General features: G+C 37.5%; 1 long non-coding RNA gene across 1 annotated transcript; it reads right to left on the minus strand.

Moving 5' to 3' along the window:
- Positions 1 to 2,241: 2,241 nt before the first annotated feature.
- LOC147843032 (uncharacterized) lies at positions 2,242 to 7,597 on the minus strand. Its single transcript, XR_015495388.1, has 2 exons — positions 3,939 to 7,597; positions 2,242 to 3,746 (listed from the first exon to the last, which is right to left on the minus strand). It is a non-coding gene; the product is annotated as an uncharacterized LOC147843032 (long non-coding RNA).
- Between the last annotated feature and the right edge of the window lie 994 nt (positions 7,598 to 8,591).

Below are 8,591 nucleotides of genomic sequence, written 5' to 3' on the forward strand. Positions count from 1 at the left end.
GCTCTATTGGATTGAGAACTGGTGACTGTGGAGGCCACTTTAGTACAGTAAACTCATTGTCATGTTTAAGAAACCAGTCTGAGATGATTCACGCTTTATGACATGGTGTGTTATCCTGCTGGAAGTAGCCATCAGAAGATGGGTACACTGTGGTCATAAAGGGATGGACATGGTCAGCAACAATACTCGGGTAGGCTGTGGCATTCACGCGATGCTCAATTGGTACTAATGGGCCCAAAATGTGCCAAGAAATCCCCAACACAATTAGACCACCACCAGCACACAAGGCATAATAAATCCATGCTTTCATGGTGTTGATGGCAAATTCTGAACCGACCGTCTGAATGTCGCAGCAGAAATCGAGACTCATTAGACCAGGCAACGTTTTTCCAATCTTCTATTGTCCAGTTTTGACCATGTCTACATGCCTAAATGCATTGAGCTGCTGCTATGTGATTGGCTGATTAGAAATGTTATATTTTCTTAAATTATCAAAAAGTTAAAAAAAATCATGTTTTTACCAAAATGTACTCTTATTATTATATCTATGCACCTAATTATTTTGTACAAACTCAATCACCCTTTCGATGTTTAATTAATCAAATAACAAATCCTTCCCTTCCCCCTCGAAAGAAACTTTCTTCACTTCTGGTCACATGGAGTCCTGGGACAATCTGTCTTTGAGGGCGGGGCTTAAATCCTTTAGGTTAGAGCAATCAGTAATTTGGGGCGGGGCTATACCTTCTTTGGCTCGAAGCAATCAGTCCTTTTAGGGCATAACTATAAGTTTTTCTAGCGCGTGGCTATCTTTTATTTGGGGTGGGGCTATAAGTGATGTAGTGTGGAGCTTTAAAATCTTTAGGTTAGAGCTATTAGTCATTTAGAATGGAGCTATCTGTAATTTGGGGCGAGGGTATACATTCTTTAGGTAGGAGCTATCGATCTCTTTAGGGTGTGGCTATCAGTTAATTAGGGCGTAGTTATCAGTCATTTAGGGCAGGGCTATCAGTGATTTAGGGCGGGACCATCAATTGTTTAGGATGGGACTATCAGTGATTTAGGGCAGGGCTATACAAATGATTTATGTTGAAACTATCAGTCATTTAGGAGGTGGCTATCAGTCATTTAGAGCAAGGGTATCAATATTTTAGGGTGAGGCTATTAGTATTTTAGGGTGTAGTAAAATGTAGCTCCTTGTTGTCATAGAGTATCTAAAAACATCCAACGTGATTCTGGTGGGCAGTAATCCTCCACAACTGAGTACAAACTGTCATTCAAATCTTCCTCCATTTTGTTAGCAGCACCCATCTTTCAACGAAACGATGAGTTTGCGTGCACCGTCGCTTACATTTTTTTATTACTTCAAAAACTGTTTAAATCAGTTTCTGAAAAAGGACAATGGATTATATGGATGATTTCTCCAGGCTCCACCTACTCTTCCTCCATCAGTGTAAAGACACAAACAGTCAGTAAGGCTTAGAGTAGCTGGTTGTTTTCTGTGGTTTTGTTATCTGTTTGTCAGGACTCAGCGGTGGCTGTGTAACCTTGAAGTTATTCTTCCTCTTAAATCCCTATGTATATGGTAATCTCATTTTTCCTTGCTTGATCTCCCACCTCTTCTGTGGGTTTTGTGTTTTTTGAGTTCGGGCTCCTCAGTAGGTGTTGCTCCACAGAAACTTTAATCTTTTTTTCTTTAAAAAAAAATCGCTATTTTATTGAGTAATGCTACCTTGTTTGCCCACCTTATTTAGTCTACTGGAGAGACCAAAGTGCAGGTTTCATTAAAATTGTTTCATGAGGTTCTGTTTGATTTTCTTTTAAACACCAGGATAGCCATGCACACAAAGGATTCAATGATTTGTGAACGATAAAGAAAACATTTTAAAAGCAAATGCATTCAGAATACAAGCGGTGTATTTGGAACAGCAGTAAAGCAAACAAAGCAAAGTTGTGTATATATATATATATATATATATATATATATATATATATATATATATATATATATATATATATATATATAGTGCTGTCAATAAATAAAAAAAAATCACTAATCACACTTTTTTTGAAAATTAATCACATTTAAAAGACTGAAACTTGTAATTTTGGCTATTCAAATGTAAAATTAATGTGAACGCAAGACAAAAACTATTTAAATTTAAAATATAATTGTTTATTTAAATTTTTGGTTTACTTGTAACACAGATTTCTTCATGTAAACAACATACCCACAATAAACCATCAAGATCCTGGCTTGACAGCCATATTTATTACAGAAATTAAAACACAGGCATGTTAATGCCATTTGAATTCCAAAACAATCAATGCCAATAAAGAAAAAAAATATATATTTCCAAGTTGGATTCTAAGTGGACTGCAAAAAATTCCAAAATACAGGCATTACAGATATGGAAAATGGAAAATTGTAATAATAATAAAGTATTGAATACAAACAATTGTACTCATTGTAAAGTTGTATTGCTGTGAGTTGAGAACATTAATTATAAAGTAGAAACAATTTAGCTTAGTCCTCCTTTACATTCATCCAGTTGCTAAGACAGTCCAGTCATTGACATTATTGGCGGACAATGTGGACCTTTTCTTTTGAATGATGTGAGCTGAGAGTGCAATACAATCTCAAGCCAATTCAAAACTTTTTGATTTAGTAGCTATGGACAACCACGTTTAGACAGGTTTGTTGCTAAGAAACCCACACACGCATGCACGCGCACACACAGTCACACAGACCAGGGCCGTGCACAGGGGGGTGGCCCAGTGGCTATGCACTCATTTTCTGAGGTGCCCCTCTCAGGAGGTACTGAGAAAGGTCTGTGCTCTGTGCACGGGATTGACACACACACACAATGCGCGTAATGACAGTGCAGCCGGAGCGACTCCATCAGATTCAACACCCATGATCACGTTCATCAAATTTGCTTAAACTAAGCGTTCTTAAGTATGGCTGTATTTCACAAGGATTCTGACACAATAACGAGAAGCATACGCTTTCGTTGCGTTTAAGGAGGAAACACGTCAAACATAATGAAACATGGAGGAAGGCATGGGAATGCCCTGTCTTTGACAGTTCGCGACTTCATCTTACACTTTCTGAGTACATTTACATAGACAAAATACTTTGATTTTTTATTATTATTTTATTATTAAGATAATACTCTTATTAGGAGTCTACCATGTCAGCAGCAATTTTTGATTACAAAAGGACCACCGAGTCACGAAATGCGGAGGTATTTCTCTCAGTTCACCATGCGGTATCAAATTCCATTAAATCAGAAGTCGAAAGTTAAAAATGAAACACCCAAAATTGCATGAAACTCTGGAGAGCCTGGTGAAGCACCATTAATTTTTTATACTGAAACTTGCCTTCAAAAAGTGCTTCCTTGGTCTTACCCATATTTCTTTGCATATTAAATACACGTCGACCACAACAGGAAATGAAAAAAACCTGCAACTGCACTAATTGCGTAATTTTTTTATTGCGTTAATTATTTCAAATTAATCACATACGTTAATGCACTAATTTTGACAGCAATAAACTTTATTCATTCATTCATTTTCTTGTCGGCTTAGTCCCTATTTATTCTTTCGGGGTCGCCACAGCAGAATGAACCGCCAACTTATACAGCACGTTTTTACACAGCGGATGCCCTTCCAGCCGCAACCCATCTCTGGGAAACACTCACACACACCCATTAACACACACGCTTATACACTACGGACAATTTAGCCTACCCAATTCACCTGTACCACATGTCTTTGGACTTTGAGGGAAACCGGAGCACCCAGAGGAAACCCACATGAATGCAGGGAGAACATGCAAACTCTGTCAATTGAGCCGAGTTCAAACCAGCGACCCAACGACCTTCTTGTTGTGCGACCCACTACCTACTGCGCCACTGCGTCGCCATATATATATATACATATACACGCAATCTCACGGCAATTCGTAACTTTTTGATTTAGTGGCTATTTCGTATGAATACATACAATCTAATTAGTACAATTTAGTACGAATTGCTCATCACCTAATGACGGTTGTGGTTAGGGGTGGGGTTGGGTGCCACGCCTACTTTTTAAAATCGTTCATTTTCGTATAACTGAACTGAATTAGCCACTAAACTGACAACATGTAAAATACTTACGTTTCCTCGTGAGATTAGGCTGGTTACAGCTTTACTTTGAGCAAGAATGACTTCAACTGAACTTTTATGTCGTACACGATACCCTTGGTACCCTTTAGGCAATGGAAACACAAGCCTGATAAAGTTGACCCATACCAGCCCATATCGTACCGTTCTGTACAAGTCAGTAGAAATGGGCCAATAGTGGTAACGTCCACACAACGTCAAGCTGTAACATGATGAGACGTTGATTAAGTTTGAATGTTGTACACTGACGTCGACCTGACGTTGGGTTCTGACATCAATCCGATTTTCATTTCCAAACAAAATGCAATGTCCCACGACGTTTGGGTACATGGTCTGATATCATGTTGACGCCTGTGCCTGCTGGGTACAGTTGAATTTAGAATTTTTTGCCCCCCTGTATATAGTTTTCCCCTAATTTCTGTTTAATTTCTGAAATTTTTAAGCATAGTTTTGATAACTCTTTCTTATAACTGATTTATTTTATCTTTGCCATGATGACAGTACATAATATTTGCCTAGATATTTTTCATGACACTAGTATTCAGCTTAAAGTGACATTTAAAAGCTTAACTCGGTTAATTAGTCAAGTTAGGGTAACTAGGCAAGTTAATGATAGTTTGTTCTGTAGACAATCGAAAACAAATATAGCCTACAGAGGCTTATAATTTTGACCTTAAAATGGTTTTAAAAAAATTAAAACTGCTTTTATTCTAGCCGAAAAAAATAAAACTAAGACTTTCTCCAGTAGAAAAAATATTATCGGAAATACTGTGAAAAAAATTCTTAATCTGTTACACATCATTTAGAAAATATTTGAAAAAAGAAATGTATCTGGGCTAATAACTTTAACTGTATATGCAAAATTTTAATACATTAGTATGTTTTCATTATTCTGACAGCATCTCTGCTTTTGTAGCACCTTTCTGAGGACTTAAAAAAAAACGTTAGCTTTTTTTGCTTTCCTTAGATGAACGACTTTGTGAATTGATGCTGTAATGAGCTCAGAAATGTGTATGTGTGTGTGCGTGTGTGCATACAGTAAGTGTGTCATATACCGTGTTTTAGTGCAGTATTGGATTTCTTGCTGCAGTCTTGTTCATTTCTTCAGGTGTTCTGCTGACTCCTGTTTTGCGTTCCCACAGGAGACACACATACACACACAAACACACACACAGCTGTATATTGAGTGAAAGCCGGCAGCGTCCATCACAGTTAAACAGCACATCTAATGAGGCGTGAAAAGCAATTGAGACAGAGCTGTGCTTTAAATGTGTCCACGTCTGACTCACTTCAGGCCGAAAACACAGCATTTCACAGCGCTTCATTCTGAAACAACCTTGGCTCAGGCGTCCTTTCACAAAACAAGGCTTGCATCCGGCTTGTTTACTGTGTGTTTCTGACAGGCATGTGTTCTTGGGTTATTACTTTTTGCATGTTTGAGTCATTTGCGTTCATGCAGGGTTGTTTTTTAAGGATTAAAAGCAGCAAGTGCTGGAAGCACCATGTGTTGATTTGATTTGTAATGTTTTATTTAATGCATGTCAAGGCAACAACAGTATAGTGGTAGTGAAAAATCGTACTCAAGTGAAAGTATTACTTGTTAAATAAATGGAGTGTAGGTAGAGTAAAAGTATCTGTTGTGCACTGTTAGAAATTTTTTGTATAACTTATTAGCAGCACTGTTTCCAGCAAATTACCACAACTGCCTGTTTACAGTAACTTACCTGTAAATGTGTTTTACAGTGGCAGATCCCTACTGCCATTTAATTTTACAGTGAAATAGCCGTACTGCAAGATCTTTTTATGGTAAAGTCAAGCAGCAACATCAAACTCTCCCACGTGAAGCCAATACAGAAGTAAATGAAACCGCAATTCATTGACTGGCCTCTGGGGGCTGGCTCCAGGAACTCCAGATGTCCAGTGACTGCAATGCTAAATTGGCCAATTTTGCTGCTGATAAAAACATGTTTACAGGCTGATTTTGGTGTATATATTTAATATTACTCATCATGACAACAGTTTTGAGTTGTTTTATAACTCAATTTCGTTTTCATTTAGTTATTCTAGGTCTGCATAATTAAGGGTCACTTAGGTCAAGCTGATTTTGGCTGATTCCGGCTGATTAGCCGCTGAACTTGGCATATTCATAATATTTTTGTTTTGTTTTATGTGGCTTTAAACAGTCAGTCGCTTTTTTGAATTATTTCCTGCAATTAACAGATCATATGGCATGCTGTGTGCACTTAATTGTACTCACAAACCATTCAAGTTGTTTTCATTTCCCAGGTGAGTAAAATTATACACTTATACACAATCTCTATAAATGTATTTGCTTTATTTATGATCATTTATGATTTATATTTTTCTTTAGACCTGTAATGCACTCCAGAATCTGACAGATTGATTAGCTGTAGGCTCTAGAACAGTCATCTGAAGCGTTGGAAAAGCCTGTCTAAATTAAATGCTAGCAGCCGTCTGTAGCTCACGCTCTGCCTCTTTACCCTCTTTTGATCACCCCCAGTCAGTGCGATGACACACAAACAAAATGGCGACGGCTGGCCACGCCTACTTGTAGATTCATTTGCACTCACAGATACTACGTACATATTTTTTTTACAGTCTATGATTTACACCAGGGGTCACCAATCTCGGTCCTGGAGGGTCGGTGTCCCTGCAGGGTTTAGCTCCAACTTGCCTCAACACACCTGCCTGGATGTTTCAGGTATACTTTGTAAGACCTTGATTAGCTTGTTCAGGTGTGTTTGATTAGGGTTGGAGCTAAAATCTGCAGGACACCGGCCCTCCAGGAACAAGTTTGGTGACCACTGGTTTACACAAAAATAATGTTGGGTTCCACACAATTCCTGGAAGTTGTCCCAACACAAATCGTTTAAGTTAATTTAGATGTTTTTACAAATTTAAGTCGACTGAACATAAAACAATTGTGTTATCTCCACAAAAATCAAGAATTGTGTTGATTCAGCTCGTTATAAATAAGTAGTTTGAACAAGCAGCAAAACGTTTTTTTTTTTTTTTTTTTTGAGTGTACTCAAAGTACAAAAGTAGCCCTTTTAAAAGTAGTTAAGAGTATTATGCTGTGAAATTAATTCCACTGCAGATGAAAACTTTTTCTCAGAAAACATCTTTCTAAAGGTGCCGTTGACTTTAAACTTTCCCTGGGTATTGATACCAACCAAAGAAATCCATATATGCAAATAAAACAAATCTAATTAGTTTACAAATTAAGCTATGTGTAATAAAACGAAATGACGCAAGGAAAAGATATTGAACACACGAAGAAAGGAAGATGTTGAAAGGCAGTGAAAGCCCAGACAGCAGCTGAAATGTCTCAGTAGTTCTTCAGCAACCCTCTGCCTTTCTGCAAGACAATGATCCAAAACACAGCCAAGGAAATGCTCAAATGTTTTCAGAGAAAAAAAAATCAAGCTGTAGAATGGCCCAGCCAATCACCTGACTTGAATCCAATATAAAATATAAAGTAAAGCACATATTTGATATACGAGACCCACAGAACCATCAAGATTTTTACACTCTGTTGAAGTCTTTGAAAAACTCACCTGAACAATGCATCAGACTTCATTCTCCATATGAGAGCCGTCTTTAAGCTGCCGTCACTAAAAAAGCCTTTAATATAAAGTATTAAATACATTTTAGTAGTTCAGCACTTTCTCCTTCTGTCATTCCATTATTATTACACTCACTTTTCAGATTTGTTTGTTTTCTTTGTTTTTATGTTTGTATTATTTGGTTATCATCAAACTCTGGTTCCAATCCATGTCAACAGCTCCTTTAGAAACATTATTTCCAGGAAAAAAAAAACACGTCGAATGAAGTGTTCAATAATTAATTCCCCCACTGTTTATTAAACTCTGTGTTGCCACACTGGAATCCACTGCAATTTGCAGAGTAAACATCATATATGAGAAAGCATGATTTATGAATGCACCATTCTCAGCAATGACATCAGCAGCTTTGTTTCATTAATAAACAGCAAATGCCTCGTCTTCATATTCTCCTAATGACGGATGCTCTTGAACAGCAATCATATGTCTGTCGGATCCTCCTGGATGAAGCTTTTCACTGCGCAAGCTTTAGACATGCAGCGTTTCAGCGACAGGCCATCAATACTTAGTTTACGAGTAGCAGCGTTTGAGCTGAATGACCTTTTTCTGCACCCAATGGAGATGAGTGAGAGAGAGAGGGAGTAGATGGGTATAAATGGATCATTGTAAATATACTGATTATTATTAGTTATTTGTACCATTGTAGTATTTATTCTAAAATGTACAGTTTATTCTGATAATTTTTTCTGCAGCTCCGCTCTTTATTTATTTTCTCGTAGCCCCGTGAGCAAAATACAGGTTAACGATGACGTAATTATCATTTGACCTCAAACAGCGGCAC

The sequence above is a fragment of the Danio rerio genome, chromosome 7 (assembly GCF_052040795.2).
Source record: "Danio rerio strain M-AB ecotype USA chromosome 7, GRCz13ab, whole genome shotgun sequence".
Classification (NCBI taxonomy): Eukaryota; Metazoa; Chordata; class Actinopteri; order Cypriniformes; family Danionidae; genus Danio; species Danio rerio.